Consider the following 25,698-nt stretch of genomic DNA (forward strand, 5'->3'; position numbering starts at 1 on the left):
CTCAAATTTTATCTTGCTGCTAGATTTATTGCCCTCAAACGATGTCGATACCATATCACCTTGTACTCTTTAATTAATGCATTCCCGTGAGCTCCTAAGGCAAGCCTATCTATTCCACGTTCTTAATTTCTCATCTTGCTTGAACTTCTGATCTCGTGCACAAGACCGCATTGCCGAACGTCAGACCAGGAACCATGACCCCTTTCAATATTTCTCTCACAACATCGTATCCTTTATACCTCCACAGTGTCCTATTTTTATCACTTCTGCATTCCTGTTGCCTTTATTCGTCACGTGTATTTCGTGTTGCCTTAGGTACACGGCCCCATCGCTTACCCATACGCCAGATATTTGTATTTATCTGTTATCTCTAGCACGACCTCTTGTATTCTAAGCGCTCTACCTTCCTTAAAATTAAAAATCATGACTGCTGATGTTTCCTTACTGAATCTGAAATCTAACTTGTCTTCCTCATTACCGCAGATGTCCATCAATCTCTGCAAATCTTCCTTCTTGTCGGCAATCAGCGCTATATCATCTCGTACATCAGTGCTGGTAGTGCCTGTTCAATGAGTTTTCCTTGTTTGATGAAAGAGGGGTTAAAGGCAAGTGCACTTCCCTTTAATTCGGCCTCTAATCCTCGTAGGTACAACATGAATAACAAGGATGACAGAGGACACCCCTGCCTAAGCCCCTGTTTTACCTCTATGGGCTTGGATACCTGTTTTCCTAGCTCATTTTGAAAAACGTTCTTTGGGGGTGCGGCGACGCGATGCCAGAGATGATCTGTTCGAAGGCGAGAATATCGCCCGCTATGCTGAATTCAGAAAGCTTGGATACTCGACGTACTTCCTGAATGAATTGCGGTTGAGGATCAAATATTTTATCAAGCAGCGGAAGGGCTGCGTCGTACACATTAGGCGTCGTCTCCTGAGTTGGCCGGTCGGCTACCGGGTGCTGCTCATCTTCGGTGGTACGCAGGTAGGCGTTGAGTCCCTCGACGCCTAAGGAGTTCAGAAGCGGCGCCTTCTTGTGCTCCAGCGTGGCGTCCCTGGCAGCAGCGTCGATGTAAACCTGTAGCACAGAAAGCCACTGCCTCCATGGAATAGGTGGCACACCGAGGACCTGAAGGAACGGAGGCGGAGGGATAGCCGCGTTCGTACTTACCGAACATAGTGTCGAGAAGACCGTTCAGGGAGACGCGCAAGTCGTTAGGCTTAGTAACTGGACTGGCACGGAAAGTGTAGAAAAGTAAAAAAATAAGGCACAAAATACAGTATCGGTGGGACAGTTTGCACAGGTGCAAAAACGACAGCTAGAGGAAGAACGATGGATGCCCACCTTGACGTCTGATGCACGTGGATTGATGACCTCTTCGCCAAAATATATGCGTCGGACGCACCACACGAAAAACACAGGTGACGTCAAGAAGTATGCAGCAGCCGGTAGCCAAACAGGAACTCTTTTATATACACAAGCACCACGATAGTATGGATAAATGGATATGGCTGTACCCTTTAGGTCGGGCAGTGGCTAGCGCTACCAAGCCGTAATACTTAATGAACCAAAAACTGGATTTAATTCTGTTCCTTTAAATAGTGAGGTTGAGGATTCGTACTGTGCACTGAAGGATTTAATTTTCACTCATGCCTTGACTTTAGCCACCAATCAGATAACCTCCCTCTTGTTAATTCTACCTCGCATGTAAGAGGTCCGTGCTTCAAATCGCGGTGCCGCGCAGTTCCCAACCGGATTTAAAAAATCCGCGTGTTGATGGAACTGCAATAAGAGGCCTGCGGTGCGGCCTCACCGGTAACCACTGCCGGAAACGCACTCCCTCACCAGAGAAAGATTGGCCACCCTCGTGCAGTATCTGGCCACTACCTCCCACATGGATACGTCAAATAACTCATGGCCCTCAGTCCCCAGCAGCTGCGAAGCCACTGACCACGGCGGCGGTCAGATCTGCAACGCAGCAGAGGGTGCTAAGAATCTCTGGATCCGGACAGGCCGCCATTGGAACCTGAACTTGGCAACGTTTAACGCTAGAACATTATCTAGTGAGGGAAGTCTAGCTGTACTATTGGAGGAGCTAGATGGTGTTAAATGGGATATAATAGGGCTCAGTGAGGTTAGGAGGGGAGATAAGGCCTATACGGTGCTGCAGAATGGGCACGTCCTTTGCTATCAGGGCATGGGAAACAGAAGAGAACTGGAAGTGGGGTTCCTAATTCACAGAAACATAGCTGGCAACATAGAGGAATACTATAGCATTAATGAAAGGGTGGTAGGTATCGTAAATAAACTGAATAAAAGATACAAGATGAAGGTAGTTCAGGTTTACGCCCCTACATCCAGGCAAGATGACGCTTCAGTTGAAAGCTTCTATGAAGACGTGCAATCGGCAATGAGTAAGGTAAAAACACAGTATACTATAGTGATGGGCGACTTTAATGCAAAGGTAGGGAAGAAGCAGGCTGGAGACCAAGCAGTAGGAGATTATGGCATCGGTACTAGAAACGCCAGAGGATAGCTACTAGTAGAATTCGCAGAACGCAATAATTTACGAATTTTGAATACCTTTTACCGAAAACGAGAAACCCGCAAGTGAACATGGAGCAGCCCTAATGGCGAAATTAAGAACGAAATAGACTTTATAATGACTGCACACCCAGGAATCGTGCAGGAAGTGATTGGCAAGGCACGATGCAGTGACGATAGAATGGTACGGTCTCGAATGCGCTTAGACTTGAAGAAGGAACGACAGAAACTGATACGCAAGAAGCCAATCAATTAGCTAGCCCTGAGAGGGAAAGTACAGGAATTCAGAGTGTCGCTGCAGAACAGGTACTCGGCTCTTAATGAGGAAACCGACCTTAGCGTAAATACAATGAATAATAATCTGACGAGTATCACTACGGAGTGTGCAGTGGAAGTTGGAGGCAGGGTTGTTAGACAGGACACTGGCAAGCTTTCCCAGGAAACGAAGAACCTAATTAAGAAGCGTCAAATCATGAAAGTGTCAAGTACAACAGACTAAATAGAACTGGCAGAGCTTTCGAAGTGTATTATTAGACGTAAGGTATGCGATGTAAGAAGGTGTAACATGAAGAGAATTGAACACGCTCTGAAAAACGGAGGAAGCGTCATAGCAGTGAAGAGGAAACTTGGGATAGGCAGAAGTCGGATGTATGCACTAAGGGACAAAGAAGGCAAAATAACTGCCAATATGGATCGGATAGTTAAAATAGCGGAGGAGTTTTACAGATATCTGTACAGTAGCCGAGACAACCACAACCTTGATACTATAACAACTAGCAGTAACCCAGATGACACCCCACCAGTAATGATAGAAGTCAGAAAATCTTTGGAGAGCATGCAAAGAGGTAAAGCTGCTGGTGAGGATCAGGTAACATCAGATCTGCTGAAAGATGGAGGACAGATTGTGTTAGAAAAACTTGCCACCCTGTTTACGAGGTGTCTCCTGACGGGAAGAGTACCAGAGTCTTGGAAGAACGCTAACATCATCTTAATACATAAGAAAGGAGATGACAAGGACTTGAAGAATTACAGGCCGATCAGCTTGCTCTCTGTAGTATACAAGCTATTTACAAAGGTAATTGCTAACAGAGTAAAGAAAACAATAGAATTCAATCGACCAAAGGAAAAAGCAGGATTTCGAACAGGCTACTCAACAATTGACCACATCCATACTATCAATCAGGAAATAGAAAAATGCTCAGAGTATAACCAACCACTATACATAGCCTTCATAGATTACGAGAAGGCATTTGATTCAGTAGAAATATCAGCCGTTATGCAGACACTGTGGAATCAGGGCGCAGATGAAGTATATATAAATATTCTGGAAGAAATCTACAGAGGATCAACTGCTACCATAGTGCTTCATAACGAAAGCAACAGAATACCAATCAAGAAGGGTGTAAGGCAGGGGGACACGATCTCCCCAATGCTATTTACCGCGTGCTTACAGGAAGTTTTCAGAAGCCTAGAATGAGAACAGTTAGGGATAACAGTTAATGGAGAATACCTTAGTAACCTGCGCTTCGCCGATGACATTGCATTGCTGAGTAACTCAGGGGACGTATTGCAACTCATGATTAAGGAGTTAGACAAGGAGAGCAGAAAGGTGAGTCTTGAAATTAATCTTCAGAAAACGAAAGTAATGTACAACAACCTCGGAAAGAAGCAGCGCTTCGAGATAGGTAATAGTGCACTTGAAGTTGTAAAAGACTATGTCCACTTAGGGCAGGTAATAACCGCAGAGCCGTAACACGAGATTGAAGTAACTAAAATAAGAATGGGGTGGAGCACATTCGGCAAGCACTCCCAAACTAGGACAGGTAGATTGCCACTATCCCTCAAGAGGAAGGTATATAACAGCTGTATCTTGCCGGTACTTAGCTACGGAGCAGAAACCTGGAGACTTACAAAGAGGGTTCAGCTTAAATTGAGGACGACGCAGCGAGCAATGGAAAGAAAAATGGTAGGTGTAACCTTAAGAGACAAGAATAGAGCAGAGTGGATTAGGGGACAAACGGGGGTTAAGGATATCATAGTTGAAATAAAGAAGAAGAAATGGACATGGGCCGGGCATGTAGCGCGTAGACAGGATAACCGCTGGTCATTAAGGGTAACTAACTGGATTCCCAGAGAAGGAAAGCGGATTAGGGGGAGACAGAAGGTTAGGTGGGCAGATCAGGTTCAGAAGTTTGCGGGTATAAACTGGCAGCAGCAAGCACAGGACCGGGTTAACTGGCGGAACATGGGAGAGGCCTTTGTCTTGCAGTGGGCGTAGTCAGGCTGATAATGATGATGATGAGTTAATTTTACCCGCTCAAAGTCTATTTTGCCCTCTCTGTCCCTAAACCCCAGTGCTTTGAAGAACTCTGCGCCATCATCCTGAACTATAGGGTGAATCCCTTTACAGAACATTATCAAGTATTCGTCAGTTTCTTCTTCCTCTCCACATGCACTGCCTACCGTGCCTACCCCTTCGTACTTGTCTTGGTTCGCAATACTCCCGTGCTGGCGTCAAACAGTAGACAACTACACCGAGTATTATCATAGATCCTTTCCTTGGCAATTTCCTGCTTAAAAGTTCGATAGATCTCTAGTGCGGACTTCTTAATCATGCCAATTCTCTACATGTCGGTCTCAGCTTCCTTCACCTTCTTTTCAACCGATAATTCTTTTTGGTTTGGCCCCCTGCTGTTTTCTAAGTATTTACCAGTCAATTTTCTGGTTCGTTTCCTCCATTTTGTATCGACATTCTTCATGTACAAGTAACTAAAAAACTTTCTTGCCCAACGCTCCTCCCCCGTTTTTCTCAATCGCTTCTCAAATTTTATCTTGCTGCTCGCTTCCCTGTCCTCAAATCATGTCCACCCCATATCACCTTTACTCCCTGATTTGGAGTATTCCCGTGAACTCCTAAGGCAAGCCTACCTATTCCACGTTGCTTAATTTCTAGTCTCGCTTGAACTTCTGATCTCATGCCCAAGACTGCATTGCCAAACGTCAGACCAGGAACCATGACCACTTTTCATATTTCTCTCATAGCATCATACCTATTGTAATACCACAGTTCCCTGTTTTTCATTACCGCTGCATTCCTGTTACCTTTAGTCGTCACGTATGTTTCGTGTTCCCTTAGGTACTCGGCCCCATTGCTTATTTATACGTCCAGATATTTGCATTTATCTGTTATCTCTAGCGTGACCTCTTGTATTTTAAGCTCACTACCTTCACTGTCATTAAAAATCACGACTGCTGATTTTTCCTTACTGAATCTGAAATCTAACCTATCTTTTTCATTACCGCAGATGTCCACTAATCTCTGTAAATGTTCGTTGTTGTCGGCCATTAGCACTATATCATATGCGTACATCAATGCTGGTAGTGCCTATTCAATGAGTTTTCCGTGTTTGACGAAAAAGAGCTTTAAGTCCAGTCCACGTCCCTCTAATTTGGCCTCTAATCTTTGTAGGTACATCATGAATAGTAAGGGTGACAGGGGACACCCCTGCCTAAGCCCCCGTTTTACCTCTGCAGGCTTGGATACCTGTTTTTCCCACTTTATAACTACCTTGTTACCTTTATAGATATCCTTTAAAAGATTAGTGACTCCATCTTCTACACCTTGTGTGTCCAGTATTCCCCACAATTCCTCTTGAACCACGCTATCGTACGCTCCCTTGATATCCAAAAATGCTAGCCACAGGGGCCTGTGTTCCTTTTCTGCTATTTCGATGCACTGCGTCAGTGAGAACAGATTGTCTTCCAACCTCCTGTGTTTCCGAAACCCAGTCTGCAGTTCCCTCAGCACCCCTCATCCTCTATCAACGCCCGCAGTCTTTCCTTTAAAATCTGCATCGCCAGCCTGTGGAACACTGATGTCACTGTTATAGGACGGTAGTTGTTTACGTCAGCTTTGTCCCCCTTTCCTTTATAGATCATGCTCATCCTGCTAAGTTTCCATCCATCGGGGACTTCTCCATCGATTATTATTTTGGTCACTGCCTCTCTCAAAGCCTGCTTAGACTTCGGACCTACTGTTTTTATCAGCATAACTGGAATGCCATCTGGGCCTTTGATGTACTACTGGAACCCTTTCCTCAGCCCTTTCCCACTCTCGTTGTGAAAATGGAGCCATTGCGCCACTTGATTCATCCTTGTCAATTGTGCTGCATAAAGCTAAAACACCTCTTTGTTGAAACTTTTCTGTCACCCTTGTTCTTATATATTCAATAGCTTCGTCCCCTTCTAGCCTAGCACCTTGAGCTGTAGTTATAAACCTCTGCTCTAGGCTCGTCTCAGTTTTAGGGAATTTAAATAGTTATAAAGTTACTCAGCTGCCTTTCTATCTTTTTATGTACTTCTGCCAGGCACTGAGCTCCCTTTCTTGTAATCTTTTCATTGATCTGAAGGGATGCATACCTTTTACAGCTTAGAAAGATTTTTCATTTTCTTTCAACATCATCTGTCGGTTCACCCCGCTGCTTAGCGTGTCTGTGTTCCCTAGAGGCTTCCTTACGTTTTTCAATGGCTCTCTTAACTTCCTCATACCACCATTTTTTGGCCTTGTGTGTTCTTTTCAGGGGTGACTTGTCATGGGCCTTAGCAAGCTCTATCTCAAACGGTCTAATTAGAATCGCGTATGTCCACACTGTTTTATTATCCTCAGTGATTACGTTCTCAATTCGTTTAGTGGCTATTTCATTTTGCCTTTCTGAATAAAAATTCTCCTGTGGGTTCTCATAATGTCTCCTTCCCACTTTCACTGCTCTTCCAAAACTCAGCTTGATACGTTCCTGATCACTACCCAGACTTCGGGAGCCACCTTCATCTATGTGCATTCCTCTGAGCTTATCATACATCCTATGTTACATCAGTGCGTAATCTATCGTCGACTGCAGCCTTCCTACCTCCCATGTTATTTGCCCTTCACACTTCTCGGTAGTGTAGCAAATGGTCAAATCAAGCCTTTCACATATATCCATGATAATTTTGCCTGTCGGGTCGGTATACCCATTCATATCTTCTATGTGCACATTCTTATCTCCTGGTATATATATCACGCACTCTCCTCCTAACTCCTGAATGTCATTTTATGTACACTCTACCATTGCCTGGCTTTCCTCTCTGGCCTTTGCTCCCGTTCACAATTACACGAAACCAAGGAGTGTCATTTGCCCTGCCACGTTGCTTTTCAGCCATAAATGTTCATTTGTCTCCTGCTTGACCCTTTGCTAGTCTGTACTTTTATGAATGAATGCCCCAATACCACCCCCCTTTCTGCTGCCTTCTGTTATACAATATTCGCACGCGTAGTCCGGATTGTTCGGAGGTTATTCCATGTCCCTCAGATGTGTTTCTACAAAACCGTATACCATCGGCCTCACCTCCCTTAGCTGTTCTTCTATCTCTTCGCACTTCGGCCTGTTCCTACCACCCTGCATGTTAATATACCCTATGTCTGAATTGGCTCGGCGCTCGTGGCTACGTTTATTTCTGCCCCGGACTCGACCTATCTTAGATACTGATGCCACTTTGGAATCGTATCTGTCCATACCACCTGTCAAAGTGTCTACCTCGTTGTTTTCCTCGTTACCAGCTATCCTGCACCCCGAAGGGCCCGCTTGCCCCCCAAAAAAGCTACTGCGCGTCCTGCAAGTCACCAACCCACCGCATGACCTAGCCGCCCATAGAAGTGAATTCTGTCTCGTTGAAAACCACCCCACCTATGCACCTCTCTGTTTATTTCCACCACCTCAAAGCCTTTTTCTCGACTCATCCGCCATATCTCTTGGTTTGCGTTGACAACCGCTCTTTGCAGGTTGCTATCACGCACCGGTACCTCCTGTATCGTGCATATTGCTACCTGTACCTGAGGAGAAGTGGCGCGCATGTCATCGACGCCTTTCGCCTGTGTGGTTGCTAGTCCTGCTGTATTTCATTTAGGACATCGTTTAAACCACCTGAAATTATCACGAGGTTTCGTCTATCAGCTGTAGTTTTGAGTTTTGCGCTCACTTGCCTCATGACTGCTTCCAGCTTGCGTCCTGGGAACGCCCCTACTGCAACCCTCTTGTCACCTCTTTCCCTATCTTTGATGGCTTCTGTGCATCGATTTGAATTCGAGTCCCCGGTGATTATCACATGCTGTGACTTTTCAGCTGGAGCGTCCTGCACCTGGGGATTTTTGGCACCTGTGGCGCCAACTGCTTTCTTCCCTCCCAGCACCACCACTACTTCGCGGAAGCTTGGCCTTGCGGCAATTGAACCGGCTGAACCTGCTTTTTCCGAACTTGCTTGCTCTTTCTTCTCCACCGTTCTGGTTGCCGGTTTCCTACTGTTTGCTCCGTAGGCCGCTCCTCTGTTCACCTTGGCTAGTGCTTCGTCGGCGGACTTCAGCCTTTCTTCCACAGCCGTCGTTCGCTCTTGCTCTTTCCCCAACGCACACTCGAGTTTGGTGATTCTCATCAGCAGGTCACTCTGAGAAACCACCATTTTCACCATTTTTTTCTCGACTTCACATTGCCTCTTCTCCTTCCGCTTCTACACTTGGGTCCACTTTCAAAGCCCCCCGCATCCTGAACACTTTACAATCTTTTTAACCATGTCTTTCCGACACCAATTGTCCCTATGACTTGCCTCACTCGATAATTACAAAACTCGAGCCCTGACCTACGAAAAAAAGAAAGTCTAAGTTCTCCTTCGAAAATTTGCGTGTTCAATGCACGTGCACCTGTCCCACGGTGTGTCAAAAGAAAAAAAAACAAAAAACAAATCAATTCAAAGAAACACACGCACAAACTAATAAATACCTGGTGACTGACCCCCGAAAAAGCCGTACAATAAAAAAGTGCTACAGGAATTTTAACTGCTACCTTATAATCATAAAGACAAGCTCAAAACATGCAAAACAACTTCTCTGCGCAGTCGATCGGAAGCGCTCAAAAAAGACGTCCATCCACCGTGACAGTCCGAACGGAACTCATGTATATACTTATGTACAGCGCCCATAGAGGCCAGCCTACTGGTTCCAAAACCGGAACCGAAACCCCAATACCACATTGGTCATTAGCACTATGTCATCTGCGTACATCAATGCTGGTAGTGCCTGCTGAATGAGTTTTCCTTGTTCGATGAAGGATAAGTTGAAGCCAAGTCCACTCCACTCTAATTTGGCCTGCAAGCCTTGTAGGTACATCATGAATAACAAGGGTGACAGAGGACACCACTGCCTAAGCCCCCGTTCCATCTCTGTATGCTTGGATACCTCTTTTTTCTATTTTATAACTACCTTACTTTTACAGATTGTAGTGACAAATACGGGCTCTGCTATAGAAACGACGGAGAAGTTTGTTGTGGTGAAGGATCGTGCTGCTGCAGCTGCTGCAGCTGCTGCTGAAACCGTTGGTTGCTGTTTCACTGCTGTTTTACCGATTAAATGGCTGTCTCACCCCGGCGTGGCATCATCATCATCATCATCATCATCATCATCAGCCTGACTACGTCCACTGCAGGACAAAGGCCTCTCCAATGTTCCGCCAGTTAACCCGGTCCTGTGCTTGCTGCTGCCAATTTATACCCGCAAACTTCTTAATCTCATCTGCCCACCTAACCTTCTGTCTCCCCCTAACCCGCTTCCCTTCTCTGGGAATCCAGTTAGTTACCCTTAATGACCAGCGGTTATCCTGTCTACGCGCTACATGCCCGGACCATGTCCATTTCCTCTTCTTTATTTCAACTATGATATCCTTGACCCCCGTTTGTCCCCTAATCCACTCCGCTCTATTCTTGTCTCTTAAGGTTACACCTACCATTTTTTCTTTCCATTGCTCGCTGCGTCGTCCTCAATTTAAGCTGAACCCTCTTTGTAAGTCTCCAGGTTTCTGCTCCGTAGCTAAGTACCGGCAAGATACAGCTGTTATATACCTTCCTCTTGAAGGATAGTGGCAATCTACCTGTCATAATTTGAGAGTGCTTGTCGAATGTGCTCCACCCCATTCTTATTCTTCTAGTTACTTCAATCTCGTGGTTCGGCTCTGCGGTTATTACCTGCCCTAAGTAGACATAGCCTTTTACAACTTCAAGTGCACTATTACCTATCTCGAAGCGCTGCTCCTTTCCGAGGTTGTTGTACATTACTTTCGTTTTCTGCAGATTAATTTTAAGACCCACCTTTCTACTCTCCATGTCTAACTTCGTAATCATGAGTTGCAATTCGTCCCCTGAGTTACTCAGCAATGCAATGTCATCGGCGAAGTGCAAGTTACTAAGGTATTCTCCATTAACTCTTATCCCTAACTGTTGCCATTCTAGGCTTCTGAAAACCTCCTGTAAGCACGCGGTAAATAGCATTGGGGAGATTGTGTCCCCCTGCCTTACACCCTTCTTGATTGGTATTCTGTTGCTTTCTTTATGAAGCACTATGGTATCAGTTGATCCCCTGTAGATTTCTTCCAGAATGTTTATATATACTTCATCTACGCCCTGATTCCGCAGTGTCTGCATGACGGCTGATATTTCTACTGAATCAAACGCCTTCTCGTAATCTATGAAAGCTATGTATAGTGGTTGTTTATACTCTGAGCATTTCTCTATTACCTGGTTGATGGTATGAATGTGGTCAATTGTTGAGTAGCCTGTTCTAAATCCTGCTTGTTCCTTTGGTTGATTGAGTTCTAATGTTTTCTTTACTCTGTTAGCAATTACCTTTGTAAATAGATGGAGGACAGATTGTGTTAGAAAAACTAGCCACCCTGTTTACGAGGTGTCGCCTGACGGGAAGGGTACCAAAGTCTTGGAAGAACGCTAACATCATCGTAATACATAAGAAAGGAGATGACAAGGACTTGAAGAATTACAGGCCGATCAGCTTGCTCTCTGTAGTACACAAGCGTGGCATCTAACTGTATTGTTACATTTGGTGGTGAGAGCTGGCTGTCTCAAACTGGAACTTCATTCCCGGACTCTACCTCAACCTTCCCACCTCTCCAATGCCTGACGACATGACCCAGCCACCTGCAGTCATAATCCCATCTGTCACCTGTTTCGGAATGCCAAGACAGTGAGATCCAGTGATTTTCAACGTGACCGACGACCAAGACGCCGAAGGCTGGCTGTCCCAGTATGAAGCGGTAAGCGGCCACAATAAGAGGAATGATACAGACAAGCTCGCTTACCTTAATTTCTATCACGCGGGTGTGGCAGAACTGTGGTTTAACAACCACAAAGCACAAGTTCCCTCTTGGTCAACCTTGAAGACCCGCTTTGTAGAAGTCTTTGGCCGACGCGCTGTTCTTAAGCTCCGCGCCAAACAGCGCTTGCGCGGCCGCGCACAGTGCTCTGGCGAGACCTTTACCTCGTATACTGAAGATGTTCTGGACCTCTACTGTCGTATCGATTCCGACATGTCTGACACTGTCAAAATACGGCACATTATGAAAGGTATCGAGGACGACGCCTCTCACATGCTCGTTACAAAAACCCGCAAGCTATCGCCCAGCTTATTCAGTACTGTCACAGTTTCGACGAGCTGCGGAGAGAACGCCTTTCTAATCGATGTGCAGACGTCCACACGACCTCTACAGTTGCGTTAACCATTGGCACTGTTTCCCCCGAACAAACCACGTTCATGCAGCAAATACAGCAGTTCAAGCAGCAATTCAGCAAATCAAGCAGCAAATTAACACAGCAAATCCAGCAGAAGTGGCGCGCCAATCGTCTCGTGCCAAACGTTCCGACCAGTGCGCACACGCTGACCCCAACGCTCGGCAAGGCAATCGAAGAGCAAGTTTCTGACGCCCTAACTCCCACATACCATCCTTCGCCTTTCTCCGCCCCTCTCACTTACGTTGAGGCCACCAGACGTAGCTACCAACCGTCACGGATCTTGTTCGACTGCCCCGTCCCCTCTACGCAGCAAGTCCGCCTATCCATCCCACCCACCTCCTGTTCGCCACCCCGCACCACCATCAACAAACCCTTGGCGCACTCCGAACAACAGGCCAATTTGCGATCTCTGCCATCTTCCCGGTCATGTAGCACGCTACTGCCGTCGTCGGGATTACAAGTGACTTACAGCTCCTATCGTCCCGAGCCACCACAGTTGTATTCGTCCCCCCCCCCCCAACGTCGAATTCATCGCCGCCACGTTGCTGCAGCTTCGACAGGGATCGGTAACCCTCACCAAGGCGCCGTTCTATTTCCACGATGCTTCCTTGATCACTACCCGCCCAAACAGAAAACTGACCATTGCTGTTCCCGAAGCAAGAGCTGCACACCTATCGAAACCTGCAAGGCCTCCGTTTTTACCTGCTAATGAAATAGCTGTGCATATTGATGGTTTACTTGCGCAAGCGCTTGTTGATACGGGTGCTGCCGTGTTTGTGCTAATTGGTGAACGGTACCGCAAGTTGAAGAAGCTTACGCTGCCGCTTTGCGATGTCTCTCTCCACACGGCCACTGCGCGTCACATCCAATCTTCTGCGGCGTGCACAGCTCGACTGGTCATCCAAAATATTTTGTATGTCGTCGAATTCGTTGTGTTTCCCCATGTTCACACGATACCAACTTAGGCTGGGACTTCCTCTGCGCTCATCATGCCGTCGTTCAATGTGCGCATGCCTATTTATTTATTTATTTATTTATTTATTTATTTATTTATTTATTTATTTATTTATTTATTTAACAATACTGCGGGTCTTCTGCAGAACGATACAGGAAGCAGGCATACATCATCACAGGTAACCAATTAGATACAAACTTCAGGAAATACAATATTTTGAGGGGCGATACGCACAAGAGCAAAACACTTACAATTGCGGGTACAACAATACTACATTGGTGCTCTTCCCATACACGAGAAGAGGAGAAAATTCAATAAAAACGACGTACTACGCATGAAAAACAATATATATCTACAAAAGATTACAGTGCACCACTGCAAAACACGTTTTTCGTTATCGCAACAACAAGAACCGCAAAATGAAACTATACTGGCTCTGTTAACTGCTCCACAAAAGAACAAAATTCATCAATATTTGTAATATTAACAGCTTCACCTGATAGCGCGTTCCAAGCGGTGACAGCGCGAGCGAAAAAGGAATATATTGTTACGCACAAGGAGGACCAGGACGTATACGGCTGAAGGGGGCCGTTTATTTTGGTCGCGAAGAGAAGCGCCGGAGCGGCCAACAGGTTGATGATCGCCGTCTCGTCGTCCTATTTCTTCCTCCAGCTTGGGGCAGCCAGCATGTTCACCCATCTTTGTTTTCTTCCAAGGCATGCGTAACATTCCTCCCCTCGCAGACGAAGCCCGCCGGGCGAGGTAACCGATTCACCTTGGTGTGTACAACTTCAGTCGAGCAACATGGACTGCTTGGGTTTTAGCGGCTCTTCTACCACTTCTCGTGAGGCGAGCTATTGTGTATGTGACTTCCGTGATTTTGTCGATAACGACAAACGGTCCGTCGTATGTGGCCAAGAACTTTTGGCATAACCCGCGTCTTCGTACCGGAGTCCACAGCCACACTAAGTCGCCTGGGTGGTAAGTTACAGGCCGGTGGCGGACCTCATAGCGTACCTTCGATTTTTCCTGTGATGCCAAAGTGCGTAGACGAGCAATATGACACGCTTCTTCTGCAAGGCAGAGTATTTCGGTGACTTAGAGGTTCTCGTGCGCCGAGAATGGCAAAACTGTGTCGAGTGTGTGCCGTGGCGGTCGTGCGTACATCAAGAAAAAGGGGCTATAGCCTGTTGTCTCGTGCTTAGCGGTGTTGAACGCGTACGTTATAAATGGCAGCACGTCATCCCAGTTCTTGTGGTCGGATGCCACATACATAGAGAGCATGTTTACAATTTTTCGGTTGGTGCGCTCCGTGAGCCCATATGTTTGCGGATGGTATGGTGACGAGTGACGAAGGCGGGACTCACTCAATCGAAGCAGCTCTTCTACTATGTCTGCCGTAAATTGTCGCCCACGATCACTGATGATCACCTGAGGTGGGCCATGTCGGAGTATAACGTGCTGCAGCAGGAACACAGAGACGTCGCTGGCAGTTGCGGTTGGTATGGCCGCCGTCTCGCAGTAGCGCGTGAGGTAATCGACACATACAATTATCCAGCGATTGCCCTTAGCCGACTTTGGAAAAGGGCCCATGAGGTCAATGCCCACCTGTTGGAAAGGTGTGCTTGAAGGTGGCAAGAGCTGTAGAAGACCAGCCGGAGCAGTAGACGGGCGTTTGTGGCGTTGACACTGTGTGCAGCTGGCCACATACGCCTCGAGTGACTGTCGCATTCCTGGCCAATAAAAGCGTTCCTTAGCACGGTAAAGCGTCCGCGCAGAACCTAAATGTCCGGACGTAGGATCGTCGTGCATCACACCTAAAATCGCTGTCCGAAGGGTTTCTGGCACTACCAGGAGGAAACGTGCGCCAGTGCTGGAAAAGTTCTTATATAGGAGTCCGTTGCGTACACAGAAATGGCATGCCGTAGGAGCTGTGCAAAGCGATGATAGCCTGGTGTCCTTTCGCTGTTCATCTTTGAAAGTACTGAGCTCGGGAAACTTTGGTGACACAGAAGCTACGAGGTGATCGAGGTCATCGGCGTCACACTCTGTAGTGCTCAGTGGCATACGCGAAAGGCAATCTGCGTCGGCGTGTCGTCGACTACTTTTGTACGAGACTATGAAGTTATACTCTTGGAGCCGAAGTGCCCAGCGCACTAGACGGCCGCAAGAATCCCGAAGGTTGACGAGCCAACACAATGAGTGGTGGTCGGTGACGACTGTAAAAGGGCGTCCGTATAAGTAAGACCGAAACCGCTGAATCGCAAATATTACCGCGAGGCATTCTTGTTCTGTGACAGTGTAATTCTGCTCGGGCCTACTCTAGAAACGACTTGCGTATGCAATCACGTGCTCGTGGTTACCATAGCGTTGAACTAGGACGGCACCAATTCCTATGCCGCTGGCATCTGTGTGCAGTTCGGTTGGAGCTGATGGGTTGAAGTGTTGAAGACTAGGCCGCGACGTCAGGAGGAACTTCAGTTGACGAAAAGAGGAGTCCCACTCCGGAGTCCACTCGAAGGGAGCATTCTTCCGTAGCAAACATGTCAGCGGATACGCGACATCGGCAAATTTAGGTATAAAGCGGCGAAAATAGGAGCAAAGCCCCAAAAAACTGCGGAGCTCCTTCACAGAGCGCGGCACATTGAATGCTTCAACGGCTGCTGTCTTCTGGGGATTTGGACGGATGCCCTCCTGATTGACTAGGTGCCCGAGAACAAGGGTTTGTCGGTCTCCGAAGTGGCATTTCTTTGAGTTTAGAACAAGGCCAGCGTTTCTTATGCAAGTCAGTACAGTGTCCAGACGTGAATTGTGTTCGCTGAAGGTGCGGCCAAAGATGACGACGTCGTCGAGATAGCACATGCAAATGCTCCACTTCAAGCCACGAAGAACAGTGTCCATAAATCGCTCAAACGTCGCCGACGCGTTGCACAGTCCAAATGGCATCACGTTGAATTCAAAAAGGCCGTCAGGTGTTACAAAGGCTGTCTTTTCTTTATCTTCAGGATGCATGGGAATTTGCCAGTAGCCCGATCTTAAGCCTACAGAGGAAAAGTAAGAGGCCGAATGCAGACAGTCTATGGCATCATCAATACGTGGAAGTGGGTACACGTCTTTTTTTGTTACAGCATTCAATCGGCGATAATCGACGCAAAATCTCCAGGATCCATCTCTCTTTTTAACGAGAATTACTGGAGCTGCCCATGGACTTACCGACTCTTGAATTATACCGTTTTAAATCATTTCGTTCACCTGCTCATTAATAATCCGCCGCTCGTATGGCGAAACACGATATGGCTTTTGTCTAATCGGATTGGCCAAACCCGTGTTGATAGTGTGACATGTCCGAGAAGCAGGGATTAGGGGCGCTTTGTCTTTCTGCGCAAAGTCGAATGCAGAGACGTGCTTCGAAAGTACATTGACCAATGTTCGGCGTTCACTTGTGCTCAGCGACTTATTCACCATTGACAGAAGAGCCGTTTCGAAACTGTGACTACGATGCTCTTCCGGCGCATCTCTAAGCTCGGTCATTAGTAAGGCCTCGTGTTGTCCACTCACGACGGCTAACTTTAGACCATCTGGTAACATTACGGGTTCTGTAGAGCAATTGACAGCCCATAAACCAGCGCGTCCACGTCTGATCGACACCAAGCAATGTGGGATCAACACATTCTTTTTCATGCAGTTGGTGTACACTGGTTCTACGTTGGCATAAAAGTTGGCGGAATAGCTGTCGCTGCAACCAACAGTTTCACAAACGGTTGATAACGGTGGTATGATAGTGTCGCCACAGACACACAATGCCGTCTCACCATCCACAGGGTTTTCCAAGAGTGCTGGCGGAACGTGATCACTCAAGACTATTGTCCCTGTGCGGCCGTCGACAGTCGCACCACACTCCCTCAAAAAGTCCATACCCAAAATAACATAATGTGTCGCCTGCGGAATAATCACGAACTCCGTTGGGATAACGCGGCCTCCGAGAAATACGTTAGCTTGACACACACCAACAGGATGCAGTGCCTCACCACTCACACCGCAAAACTTCGCAGCTTGATTCCACCTAAATAATACCTTCCGCCACAAGGTATCTTTAAAACACGCACTCATGACCGAAATGGTTGCCCCCGTATCCACCAAAGCCATCACAGGCACACCGTCAACAAAAACACGTACCTTTTTCTTGAGCATCTACACAGGAGGTATTTCTGATATTAGCACGTCTCCGGTGACCTCACCTCCATCGGCCGCGCTTGCTAGTTTTCCTGTGGCAAAGGAGACCTGTTGCGGCGCCGTGGTGAAGGAGAACGGGGAACACGAGGCGGTGGAGGCGTCAAGCTCCTGTCAGATGTAGGGGAGTGGTTCCGGAAGCTGCATGTCCAGTAGTCGTCGCGAGGCAGCAGGTGTGTTGCATTAGGGTCGTCGTACGGTCGATTAGACGATCGTGTGAAGTGTTGTGGTGGGCCATAGTACGTTGCTCGCGGGTCATCGTGAAGTCGTTCGGAAGGCCGTGCAAAGTGTGGTGGGTAGCCATACCGTGGAGCTACACGTCGACGGTTGCAAAATCGCGGTGCACCACAGGAGTAGCAAACTGTGAGAGGTCGAAACTTTCTTTGTTCGTCGATGAATCGAAACTCGTCTTCTTTGGCGGAGTGGGTCGGTTCGTTCCGTATATTATAGGGATAGACCGGGCTTCGCGAAGAAGGCGGACGCTGGGGGCGTCGGTGATGGCGAGGAGCTGGCAACCGTGGTGCTCTCCTTGGCTGTGGGGGTGCGCTGTACTCAACAGCTGCTGCACTAACCATCGATTGCCAAGGGGTCGTAGAAGGCGGCGGCGCAGTCACAGCCTCACGTGGCACATATACCGAATGTTGGTCGTTTACAGAATGGTGATCAACTGCTGAATGCGTCTGTTCTCTATAGCGAAAAAGTTCTTCGCGAACAATCTCTCGAATCGTCAAGGACAGGTCTGGGCAGGTGCTCGTGTCGATGCTGGCAACCGTTGTAACATTTGTGAGCCGGCCGAACTTTGGAGCAATCCTGCGCATTTTCAGCTGTTCGAAAGTTCGGCAATGCCGAATCACGTCGGACACCGAGCTCAGGTGCTCTTTTCCGATTAGAAAATTATATACATCTTCGGCTATGCCTTTCAGCAAATGCCCTACTTTGTCGTCTTCTGACATCTGATCATTGACCACCTTGCAGAGCTTCAGCACATCCTCTATATACGTGGTACATGTCTCACCTGGAAGCTGCGCGCGTTGAGACAATGTCTGCCCTGCCCGCTTCCTTTTGACGCTCGGGTCGCCGAAACACGCTTTCAGCTCTGCAACAAAAACGTCCCACGTCGTCAGTGTGTCCTCGTGGTTTTCGTACCACACGAGCGCAGTATCCGTAAGGCAAAAAACCGCATTGCTGAGCTGAGCGGCGGCATCCCAGCCGTTGGACTTGCTGACTCGCTTGTACTGGACGAGCCACGCGTCGATATCCTCTCCCGATTTTCCTCCAAAGGTTGGCGGGACTCGGTAGTAGGGCACGGAACCCATTGGAGTTGGCCTTGAAGCGTTAGGTGGCTGATCTTGGGCCATTACGATCGGCGCAGGCGGGAGTCTGGCAAGGCGGTGGCTGCGGCGTAGTCCAGGTAGTGAAGCTCCTGTCGTTGGGCTTGTCTTACCCAGCACGCTTCCACCAATCTGTTACGCACAAGGAGGACCAGAACGTATACGGCTGAAGGGGGCCGTTTATTTTGGTCGCGAAGAGAAGCGCCGGAGCGGCCAACACGTCGATTATCGCCGTCTCGTCGTCCTCTTTCTTCCTCCAGCTTGGGGCAGCCAGCATGTTCACCCATCTTCGTTTTCTTCCAAGGCATGCGTAGCAATATAAACACATTGCTGTGGGCACTGAAGGGACGTATACATTTATCATGATTCGTCCTACTAGAACGGCGGCCAGGCGGATGAATATAGTCGTCTTTACAGATTTTAAGGTGACCGCGAAAAACGAGATAAAAAAACTTCATGGAAGCAACATGACGCCGGCTAGACAGAGTTGCTAAGTGCGCTTGATGACGCATGTCCGTTGCACTGTCGCGCCAGGAGTATTTTGAGTATATAATTCTCAGGGCCCTGTTCTGCAGTTTTTCAAGTTTTTCGCGAAGGTAGTTTTGGTGAGGGTCCACAATTTACTTCCATAGTCCAGAATGGGCCTGAACAGGGTTTTGTATGCGGTTAGTTTAACTGCTGAAGGTGCTTTGCTCAATTTTCTATGCAGAAATCCGAGTTGTTTAAATGCCTTGATACATGTATTGGTAATATGCTGTTCCCATTTCAGATCTTGCGAGAGTGTGACGCCCAGATATTTTACTTTGTCAACTTTGCTAATATTGGAACCATTAAGATTGTACACAAATGACAAAGGTCGTTTTTTCTTGAATAGACTTATGAACGCGGTTTTAGACACATTTATTTCCATTCCCTACATGTCACGCCATTGGGAAATGTTTTGTAAAGAAGAATTGAGTTTTAATTGGTCATCAATACCGCGTATTGTAGCGTAAATGACGCAGTCATCTGTGAAAAGTCGCAATGTTACAGCTGGTTCCGCACAAGAAGAGATGTCATTAACGTAAACAAGAAATAATTTTGGCCCCAAAACAGACCCTTGGGGTACACCGGAAACAGACACTTGGGGTACAACGTACACACTGAGGCAGTCAGAGTCTACGTTATTTAAAGTTACATACTGGGAGCGATTAGTTAAGTAGGCCGAAATCCACGCAATTACTTTGCTATCAATCCTAAGAGCTTCAAGCTTGGCTATTAATTTGGAATGAGGCACAAGGTCGAAGGCTTTCGCAAAGTCTATGAATATTGCATCAGCCTGAAGTTTGGAGTCAATTATGCCAGCAAAGTCATGCGCTATTACTGCAAGTTGCGTTACCGTGGAGAGACCTCTACGGAATCCGTGTTGCTTCGGGTATAGCATATTGTTAGATTCTAAGTAATTTACAATGGCTTTGTTGAGGATGTGCTCCATTAATTTACAACAGTAGGTCGTCAGCGATATGGGTCGATACGTGTCCACCAGAAATCTGTTACCACTTTTATGGAGCGGAATTATTCTTGCGCGTAGCCAGTCTCTCGGAAGTGTGCCAGTTTTCAGTGAAAGCATAAATATTTTAAACAAAAAAAGGAGCAAGCTGTTCTGCATAACGCCTAAGAAACCCATTTGGGATTTTATCTGGCCCCGGTGATTTCTAAACATCAAGCTGTAAAAGCAGGTTCTAGATACCTTGTTCGGTTATCTCGATTTCCGGCATAGCCGAGTCACGTACAAAAAGCGGCCCTTGGACTGGGCATACTTGGGCGAATACCGATTGGAAAAAGGAATTAAACGAGATAACTATTGCGTTCGTAATTTCAGTAACGATGCCGTTGATTTCCATCTTACGGATTGGACTGTCCGGCTTAGCTAGGATACGCCAAAATTTCCTCAGTTGTGTTGTCATAAAGTTGGTTAGGGTGTGTGAAAACAAATAGGTCTTCGCTTCGCGCAACAGGCTTTTAAACTCTTGGTAGCACTGACCTATTACAGCTGAATCGCATTTACGCTTCCGCATTCTTTTCAGCTTCCGTTTAATATGAATTATTTTTCGCGTTATCCAAGGAGTCCTTCGTTTTGTCCTCTTACGTTTTTTAGGAATGTAGGTTTCATCACAGTGAAAAATTGCTGCCTTATATTTTAACCAGAAGTTGTCAACATCATCGAAAGGTTCAGCGTAAAAATCGTCTAACTGCCTTTCTAGGTGATCAATATTACTTTCATCGGCCGCTCTGGAATAATCTTTAATAAACATATGTGAATTTTCATTGTCACTTTTTGCCGGGCTAAGATTGGGAAATTCAAATAAAACCATTTTATGGTCGGAGATTTCATCTTGCACCATAACTTGGGCATTTATTGAGCTAGAAATTAAAGCAAGGTCTAAGATGTTGGAAGCAAGCCTTTGAATGCATGTCGCTTGCGTTACGCATTGAGATAACGAGAAACTTAGCATAGTATCATGAAGTTGCTCGCAGCTATTTGCCTCTCCATTGCTGGCGGTTAGGTTTTCCCTGTCTCTTCCAGCCAAGTTGAAGTCGCCAACAAGTACTAGCTTCGTCCGATCGTGCATTTTCGCGAGGAGATAGTTGTGCAGTTCCGTACGATAAGATTCAGGTGCTCCAGGTCGTCTGTATATTCCACCTATTAGTAGAAATGGGGTTTGAAATGTTACAGTGCGCCACAGACTCTTGTGGTCCGGTATACCATGTTCTTCATGGAACGCTAAACCATCTTTTATAGCAATAGCCACTCCACCTCCATGGCTGTCATGGTCCTTGCGAAGTAGGCTATAGCCTTCTGAACTTATTTCTGAATCATGAATACTGGGATGAAGCCACGTCTTGGTAATCACCAAAACATCAGGTGCAAAAGCCAGCAAGGTCTCCTCTAGTTTGTCCGTTTTGTTCACTATACTTCTGGCATTGAAACACAACAAAGAGAACGACGGCGTGTTTGCTTGGCTTCATGTACTTGAACTACTGCCTTCGTGGCCAGCAGTTTGGGAACGCGCCGGCTGCGGAGGTATCCTCTTTCACACGTGCCTATCCCAAACGTAGAGCGTGTCAGTTACTTTCAGCTTATCGAAAAGAAGCACAACTTTATCGCCGCTGTCTCGGTTAGATTTCGAGGACTTCCATAATTTCCTGCGTGTGTCACGTACTGCAAGTGAAAAATCCTCGGAAACCAATATGTTCGTACCTTTCAACTTTAAACAGTTGCGTAGTATTGCCATCTTTTCAGCAAAGTCATAAAACCGCAGTATGACGGGACGATTCCGATCGGTTATTTTTTCGTCAACACGATGAACGCGCTCCACAGTCTTCACTTTAACATTCAGTAGATGGCTGAAGATTTTGTTTTCGACATATTTTTTCAAAGTTTCAGGGCCTTCATCGTAATTTTCAGGTATGCCGTATATCACGATATTGTTGAGCTGCTTCTGTTTTCCAAGTCATCCGTTTTACTGCACAATTGTGCGACTTGCTTTTGAACCACATTAACAGTTGCTTCACACTTTTCAACTTTTTTCTTACAGTCGTTGAGCGATGCCAGTGTATTCTTAATGAGAGACAAGCGCTTTTGAACGCCCTGCATTCCGGTCTGAAGTTCAGTTTGAGAAGCCTTAATTTCTGTGATGGCATCTAAAATCTTCTGGAGAACATGAGAATCGCGGCCAGCCTCTACGTTGGGATTAGGGCCTGAGATTTTCTCTACGTCACCACTCAGAATTAGCAGTAACTTAACATTACGAGACGCATCCATACAACAAGACCACAAACAGTCGGAGCTTGGCAACACCACAAAACATGCACAACTAGTTTAGAAACACTTCGTGAAGTGATTTTTTTCTCCAACCTGTACATAGAAGAGCACAAAATTTACCATCGTGCGCCTGGCGGTGCCACCAAGCCCACTGAAGCCTGGGCGCAGGCGTTGCCCCATTTGATGCCGTTCCTCGTAGGTCACTGGGGTTAATGGGTTACCAAAACTTCTATCAAGATGGGCCACGTGACGCGACGCCGAGTCAAACCAGGGAAGCGATATGGCTGTAGCAGAGGCCAGGCCAACTTGATACGGTGCTGTTGATGTCACAGATGTAATGTGTCCCAAAGGCGCCGGAAACGAGGCATCGCCGCACAAACCCAGTCCCAGGAACACCTGTGCATAGAAGAGCACGAAATTTACCATAGTGCGCCTGGCGGTGCCACCTAGCCCACTGAAGCCTGGGCGTAGGCGTTGCGCCATTTGATGCCGTTCCTCGTAGGTCTCTGGGGTTGCTAATTACCGAAACTTCTATCAAGATGGTCCACGTGACGCGACGCCGAGTCAAACCGGGGAAGCGGTATGGCTGTAGCAGGGGCCGGGCCAACATGATACGGTGCTGTCGATGTCACAGATGCAATGTGTCCCAAAGGCGCCGGAAACGAGGCATCGCCGCGCAAACCCAGTCCCAGGAACACCTGTGCATAGAAGAGCACGAAATTTAGCATCGTGCGCCTGGCGGTGCCACTGAGCCCACTTCACACGCCACACAGGGGCATTTCACACGTTGTCGACAACTAGAGTTGTCGACGACGTGTGAACCTGCCCCTGTGTGAAGCGCCGACGTTTGAAAGACCCTTTTTTCAAGCCTCTATCTTCCCGAGACACCGTGGCTGCAGACACTCACATTCCTCTATCCTGTGTTCATGTGCCACTCTTCTGCGACTACGCACCCTCTGTCACCACCCTCTTTATCGCCTCTGATACCTTGGGCTCTCGCAAAAGCTTGCCTCTCCCTTCCGCAGTTGTCACCGTAGAAAACTCACGTGGCTACATTGATATAACGAACTCGCTTCCTTCCCCGTGGCGATGTCCTTGGTCACCTTGAGGAAATTGATTGTTTCATCCAGTCACCTACCTGATGACTTTTCATCATCTCACTTAAGCACCATTACCTCAATACCACGCACACTTCATGTCCGGAGGCTTTTTTCCCATGAATTGACCCTACACTTCCGGTTGCTTAGCGCACCCAACTTCTGGCTCTACTCGATCACTACAAGATGTCATTTGACCATTGTGCACCTTCCTTTGGTTGCACGTCTGCCATCGTCCACAAAATCGTCACCGGCGCCGGTAGCCATGCACCTTTGCACCAGCGCCTGTATCGAGTTTCTCACGCTGAACGCCGTGCCATTGATGATCAGGTAAACGATATATTTCGACGTGGCGTAATATGACCTTCAAACAGCCCTTAATTCTCTCCGGTTGTAGTGGTGAAAGAAAAAGGATGGCAGCATCAGATTTTGCGTTGATTACAGGCCTCTTAATAAGATCACGAGAAAATCAGTTTATCTGCTGTTCAGAATTGATGACGCCCTAGATTGCCTGCAAGAAGCAGAGTTCTTTTCTTCTTCATACCTTCGATCGGGCTACTACCAGGTCCCTATGAATCAGGCCGACCGCTCCAAGACTGCGTTTGTAACGCCTGACGGATTGTACGAGTTTAACGTGATGCCATACGGCCACTGTAATGCGCCTGCTACCTTTGAGTGTCTCATGGACAACATCCTTAGAGGCTTTAAGTGGAACACAAGCCTGTGCTATTCGGATGACTTCATCGTTTTCTCGAAGGGCTTCGACTCCCACCTCCGCCTCCTCGCAAGCTTCCCGACTTGTCTTTCAGGCGCTGGACTGCAGCTGAATTTGAAGAAATGCCACTTCGCTGCCCGCCAGCTAACCAACTTAGCACATGTTGTTAGCAAGCATGGTGTCCGTTCAGATCCAGCCAAGCTTCGCGCTGTCGCCGACTTTCCCAGGCCGGCTACACTAAAATAACTCCGCAGCATCATCGGCCTCTGTTTATATTTGCGCCCTTTTGTGCGCATTTTCACCACCATAATCGCACCCCTGACGCAGGTGCTTGCGTCAGGGGTGCAAGACATATCGTACATATCGGCGTCTTCCCCAGCATACGACGAAACACTCGCCTCTTTACGTCATCTTCTGACATCACCACCTATACTACGCCACTTTGATCCAGACGCTCCAACCTAAATCCATACGGACGGTAGTGCAGTAGCCCTCGGCGCTATTCTTGCTCAGCGCAAATCTGCCTTTGATGAGTATGGGTTGTCCTACGTTAGTCGCACCCTCACTAAAGCGGAAAAGAACTATTCAGTCACCAAAAAAATAATGCTTTGCCATTGTTTGGAAAATCACAAAATTCCGACCTTACGTAGATGGCCGCCCATTTTATGCCGTGCCTGATCACCACGCATTGTGTGGGTTGTCGTCATTAAAAGACCCATCTGGTCAACTACCTCGCTGGGCATTACGTCTACAAGATTATAACATTCGTGTAATTTATCAATCAGGCCCAAGCATTCGGACGCCGATGGTCTTTCTCGCTCGCCACTTTTCCGCGATTATGTTACAGCGTCTGTTTCCTGCTGCGAATGTTCTTCACTTGAACATGCCGACATGTCCGCTGAGCAACGCCAGAATCCATGGATAGCATCTGCCTTAGAGTACCTGTCTCCGACATGTCCACGTACCAACAACCGTTTACTTCGACAAACTGCTCGCCATTATACCATCCGTGGCAGTCTTATGTACCGGCAAAACTACTTATCTGATGGCCGCAAATGATTGCTGGTAATACCTCACCACCTACGTTCTGACGTCTGTGCCTCCTTCCACGCGGATCCACAATTCGCCTACGCAGGTGTAGTGAAGACGTATGCTCGCCTACAAATTTTGTATTACTGGCGCGGAGTGTCCCACTATGTTAGGCAGTACATCCATTCATGTTCCTTGTGTGAACACCGGGAGAGCTCCCCTCGCACAACCACAGGGCCACTCCAGCCACTGCCTTGTTGCCTTGTCCTTCTCAGCTTTTCAGCCGCATCAGAATCGGCTCATACGGTTCCCTACCATACACACCAAATGGAAACCACTGGGCCGTCGCATCCGTGGTTCACCTTACGGGCTACGCCAAAACTTCGCACTTC

Source organism: Rhipicephalus microplus, chromosome 2, assembly GCF_043290135.1.
Source record: "Rhipicephalus microplus isolate Deutch F79 chromosome 2, USDA_Rmic, whole genome shotgun sequence".
NCBI classification, from domain to species: Eukaryota; Metazoa; Arthropoda; class Arachnida; order Ixodida; family Ixodidae; genus Rhipicephalus; species Rhipicephalus microplus.